Genomic DNA, 5,806 nt, shown 5'->3' on the forward strand with positions numbered 1-5,806 from the left:
GACACCCAATGCAGCAGAGCTCGTAAAACAAAGGGAAAAGTCAAGCTTGGAGTGGAAAAAGACAATAGAAATACAGCAGCCTTTCAAAAAAGCCTTCACACAGTAATAGTGGGACCCGGTCACATTTCTTCTTTCCTCGCTCTCTGGAATGACATCAATACGAAGTAAAAAACCCACACGAAACCCAAGGCAGAGCTGGGATTTTACACGTCTTCCTTTTGGCTCTCGGGATGACAAGCGCCTCTTCCGGGACTGCGACACGATTTGGGCGCTGGCAGAGAACGGAGGCAAAAGGTGCCAGAGAGCCCCTTCTATCGCCTTCAGCCCCTGCAGCTGTTCTGAGGGTTCCAGGGCACAGCTCGGTCCGTTCCTAGATCAAAACCTCACGGCAATATCTTCAGAACTACTACCCATCTCCAGTCGGAACCTTCTACATTCCTGGAAACAAATGAGTGCGTAGAGAGGGTTTCTCCCCAGCTGAGTTTAGAGACCAATTCCTATTCTTTAGCAATACCTAGAAAACCGAACGCCTTGCCAGGTTTTAGCATCCTACACCCACTCACCCCTCCCTCCCTGTGCATTTGGTGGCAGCTTTGGGTCCCTCTGGGGGACGGCACCCAGCGTGACCCCCGCCCCTCGCCCGCCCCCCACCTGCTCCTGCACCGCAGTGGGGCTCCCTCTCCTGGGCACCTCGGGGTGCCCCCAACGGCATCAGAGCCCCGAGTCTTCACCCCCCCCCCCCCCCCCTTTTCCTGACCCCCAAAGAAGGCTCAGAACGAATCCGACTGCCCTGGACAGCAGCGCAGCGCTTCCCCCAAGCCCTTCCCACACGTGCATGGCCCCAGCAAGGGATTCTGCTGCAACAAGAAAGCGGGGGCAGCCCCCAGAAGGCTTGAGGTTCCTGCCCAGCCTCGCTGTCACGGGCCGGGGGCAGCGAGAGAGGGAGCGGCACAGACGGCGGGGACGGCCCGGCACAGGGCGGGGGCCGCTCTCAGCGCGATGCCGGCAAAGCCGCAGCTCCGGCGCTGTCGGCCGGGCTGCTTGAGCGGCACGGGGGGATCCGCCGAGAGCCTCCGGCCCCGCGCGGGGACTCCTGCAAGGGCCCAGGGGCGCCGGGCTCCGGCCCTCGGGGCTTTATTCTCCGGCAGCCCGAGCCCCGCGGCTGCGGGGCAAAGAAGGAAAGGGGGCACGGGAAGAGAGGAGCGAGAGCAGGGCATGAGAAAGGGCGGCGAGGGAGCTCGGGCTGCGCAGGAAAGCGGGACGGGAAGGGAAAGCCCGGGACGAGGGTACAGGGAGGCTGGGCAGAGGAAGGAGAGAGGGGGAACAGAAGGGAGTAGCGGGCTAGGGACAGGACAGGAAGGAGCCGGGTTTGTGGGGGGAGAGGGAATGGGGGAAAGGGAGCGAGAGAAGGCGAATACGGGGAGAAGGAAGGAGGGCTAGAGAGAGGGACAGGCGGGGAAGCCTCCCAGAGCCCCGGCTGCACCCCGAGCCCGGCCCGGCGCCTCGCCCTGCCCGGGATGCTGCGCTCGGCGGAGCTCGGCTCGCTCCGGAGACGCTCGGCTCGAGTCGGCTCTTGTCGCCTCAACTCGGCTCTTGGCGCCTGCATTCGCCTCTTCGGCAGAGCTCGGCTCGCTTCGGCCCAACTCCCAGCCGCTCTGTGCCTTGGGCGCGCCTCGGCTCCGCTCGCCTCGGTTCGCTCGAGGCCGTCAGGGTCGGCCGCTCTCGCCTTGCTTCGGCCGAGCTCGTGCGATTCCCCCGAAGGCGGCGTCGTTCGGTTGTGTTTTTAGAAATATCTTTCTCTATCGATTGTATCTTTCTATAGTTAGATTTATATTTCTAGAATACTTCTATTAATCCAAATAAAAACCCCATCTCTAACCAAAAAAATACACGAAAACACCTTCTTTTAAACGGTATCGAAATATTTTTATACTTTGTATAGTTATACTCACATTTATATATATGGTTTCTTTTGATGCAATCTATTAATAATTATCTATAATATCTATAAAATTCTAGACATGTATTTAAAGTATTATTTATATTATGTATCGTATCTACTGCTGCAACTGATTTTTTCTTCTAGTTTTAAACTTTATCTGTACGTATTTATGATATATTTCTAGACTTAGATTTCTACCTTCATATTCTTTGTATTTATCATTTTTATCATCAAAACCCTGCCTACTGGCAAGTAAAAAAAACCGCTTTCTTTAACGATTTAAAAAATATTTTTATATTTATAATTTTCCTATTTCTATTTATCATTTGCTCTCTAGTACGTGATAACATACCTGCTCCTGCACCGCAGTGGGGCTCCCTCTCCTGGGCACCTCGGGGTGCCCCCAACGGCATCAGAGCCCCGAGTCTTCACCCCCCCCTTTGCCTCTAGTTAGAAACTACACTGGAACTTTTTTCTGGAAACAAAGACACGACCTAAATCCTCTCCCCATGTCCTAGACAGATAGATGTTCAGTTCTTAGTTGACTGGGCAGCAGTTTCTTCAATAGAACGAGAAACAATATGGAAACGTTTTAGCTACAAGCAAATAGGCAAATCTGAACAAGGTCCTGGTGGCCAGCTGCTGCAGTTATTTTGAAGCAATTTTTTAAACAATCAAGTACTGATCCCACAAAAAATAAAGCAAAAAGCTGACTACTGGCTAAGAAAGAAGGAAAAATTAACTTTTGACGACAACAACAACATTCCAAGGACACAGGCTTTTTTCCAATCTCATACCTTATTACTACCTCTCTTGGGAATTCTCATCGTGGATCCCAAAAGGAATAAATCCCTCAGCGTGTCCTAAAGCACCAAGGAGCTACCTACAAGTGAAGGTGGCTACTTTCAGTGCAGACACAGCTGATGGCACAGCAGTAGCGCAGTTCTATGCTGCACAGGGATAATACTGTCTCCTCTTCTCCAGCAGCTGACTCTCTCCTGCCATGGTTTCTGTAAATGCATCAGAGCACGACCTTAAACACAAACAGGCAAGAAAACACCATCAGAAGTCTTTCATTAAGCACTACAAGAAGGGTTCCAAGCAGAGACCAACAGAATTTCAAGGAAGCAGTATGCAATTAAACCACCTCAGACTCGTTCAAGTATCCGGCAGGTAGATGGAACCAAAATGGAACCATTCAGAAACGACAAAGAAAACCTCCCCAAGTATTTATACAGGAGTCCTTAATGTCAGAAATGAGATGACAGGTTATGTTCAGATAAGATGAATGTTTATTTGGATGTAGAAATAAACTTCTCTCATGGTCCTTTGCCAAAAAATAGAACCTACAAGTGAACACCTACACCTGCCTAAAAAGACCTAACGAGCCCCTGGCAGCCACCGGCATCAAAGCACAGGGGATGTTTCTAATCCAGGCTAAGGAGAACAATATCACCTTTTGTTCTCTCCAGTTTGTTTCCTCTGCAGTCCTATTTGCTTCTTATGATTTTTACACTCTCTGTATCTTCTCGGGCAGCGCTGAGTCTGACAACCAGGATACGAGAGTCCTTCCCTGCCCTACGGAGAGAACCAGGAAAAAAAGTTAAAAAAAGAACAGGGCAGTTTGAAGTTAATACTTCCGACGAGAAGCAGCACCTGACAAACAGAGTGAACAAAGCGTGATACCTCCCTGGGGACAGAAGACTTACAAACTCTCCGGGATTTACAATCCTAGTAACCAAGCCCTTCAGCACAGCAGCCAAGTGTCCCATTAGGTGGTGCTGCACCAAAGAATGATCCGAGAGGTTCCAAAGAGTGAAACGCACGTTATTTTCCAAAGACGTAAAATCGTGCAAAATAACAAAACTACAATAGATCTAAACTACAGGGCAAGAGTACAAGTGTTAACTTGAGGAGCTGGAACCATCCAGGTAAGCAACTGCTAACTGGATCCTCAACAGAGTTTGAGGAACCCTCCAGGATACAGAAGGGTTTTCCCCAGAAATTACACAGGCCGAGTTTTGATAGAAGTACACTTGCCAGATGCTCAGAAACGTCACCCATCCTCCTCCGGGTGTCCTGAGAGAGCTGCGAATGGCTCTCACGTGGTTTGAGCTGGTTCTGTAAGGGCTCAGGGTGAATTTCACCAGATGCAACCAAACTGGGCAACACCCAGTGGGACAGAAGGAACCCAAAGCTTGTTTTACCCAAAGCTTGGGTAAGCAGAGCTCCAGCAAATACTGAGGAAACGGACAGAACAGGGTAACAAATAATAAACATACCTTTTTTTTTTTTTTTTTTTTTTTCAGATGAGCAAAACAATTAAGGAGAAGGTGGAAAACTCACCATGACTGAACATTTCATCACCTGTAAGCTGACCATCCTTAGCATAGAGGACTCCAAATTTAAAATTCACCGATCCCTGGAAAATAAAACCAAATATTATTTGGTAAACAGTCAAACAGAAGACATAACAATTTGGTTCCTCTAATCTTTGCATACATCCTACACATCAGAACATACATTTTATACTATCTCCTACTACACGATAATTTACCTTTAAACTTTGATAGTATAGCATAAAACCATTAACTTAGTGTGGTGGTTTGACAGGAAATGTGTTTTTTGGGATGCTGTGTTTTGGGCCAATGGATATTCAGACTTTAATATTGGCATTTAACCTGACCATTGAGACATGGACACGCCTCTGAGAACACGGAGTTAAAAGCAGAGCTCTCCCCTGGGAGGGTCCTCTTGGGTTTCCGGCGGGAAAGAGTTCAGGTCTCTCCCCCGGCCCAGCTGCTGGCTGGGCAGGGGGAGGGGAAAGCCATGTGGCCGGGAGAGGTAGGCCTGAGCCCGGGGGTGGAAGGGTGGAAGAGAGAGAGAGAGACACCGGGAGCCATCGGGCAGCCCCCCCTGAGAGACACAGAGAGAGAGAGAGAGCCGCTGCCTGGGACTGTAACCTTGAAGCTTGATAAACATGGGCCTGTGTCGGCAGCACGGCTGGGACGGAGAAGAGGGGGGGGTTCAGCCGGCCGCTTGTAGGAGCTTTTAACCCCTTTTTAGAGAATGAGAACTTTACAGATCATTGACCTTTCCTAGAAGATAGAGTAGAAAATGAAGAAAGAAATGGGCCAGTGTGAGAGAGGCCTGGGCGAGTGAGAGATAGTAAAAGAATAGAGAAGAATCCTAGTGGGAAGAGATGATGGAGTGGCTTTTGCTAGACTCTTTTTGTATAGCCATGGACAGAACCATGTTCCTTGTGATACAGAGACTGCATTCTAGAGGGAGGCAATGGCCTCAGAACCAAGAGGGTTCAGTGTTGGTGCCCCTCGGCCCCAGGGGGTGAAAAATATGGAGGGGACAGGTGTCCCAAAAAGAGAGATTGTGGGGACAGGTGTCCCAAAGGAGAGACTGTGCCTTTTTTGGATCAGGACAGAGCATCCTTAAAAGACAACCCTAGAAGCAGTTCTGGTCCGTGTTCAGTGGTGAGAGCACTGGACATAGAAAAGAAGAAGTCACGACGGCAGATGTACTCCGGGCGGTGCCACGAGTGACACAGAAACACACGAGGCTTCAGCTGTGTTTCCAGGGGAAGCCCATGGTACAAAAAAGACTCCTCTCCTCTTGATGAACTGAAGATTGATTGTCTAGAAAGTAGTACTAGACCGAGAGTTAGTGATTTGAAGAACCAAATGTATTGTGTTAAAAATTTGGTAGGGGGAGGAGGAAATGCATTTGTGAAGTTTTCATTTTCCCTGTATGTGTGTGTTCCTTTTTATTTGTAGTTGTAGAGTAGTTAATAAAGTTCTAGTTCTTTTCTTTCCTAAGTAAGAGCCTGCTTTGCTTATTCCTGGTCACATC

General features: G+C 49.3%; 1 long non-coding RNA gene across 2 annotated transcripts; it reads right to left on the bottom strand.

Moving 5' to 3' along the window:
• Window positions 1-1,901: 1,901 nt before the first annotated feature.
• LOC118701400 (uncharacterized) lies at window positions 1,902-4,533 on the bottom strand. 2 transcript variants are annotated; one of them, XR_004982519.2, is made up of 3 exons: window positions 4,289-4,533; window positions 3,399-3,520; window positions 1,902-2,975 (listed from the first exon to the last, which is right to left on the bottom strand). It is a non-coding gene; the product is annotated as an uncharacterized LOC118701400 (long non-coding RNA). The 2 variants fall into 2 exon arrangements; XR_008509132.1 differs by having other exon boundaries at window positions 3,399-4,533.
• Window positions 4,534-5,806: the final 1,273 nt, after the last annotated feature.

Source organism: Molothrus ater, unplaced genomic scaffold, assembly GCF_012460135.2.
Source record: "Molothrus ater isolate BHLD 08-10-18 breed brown headed cowbird unplaced genomic scaffold, BPBGC_Mater_1.1 matUn_MA644, whole genome shotgun sequence".
NCBI classification, from domain to species: Eukaryota; Metazoa; Chordata; class Aves; order Passeriformes; family Icteridae; genus Molothrus; species Molothrus ater.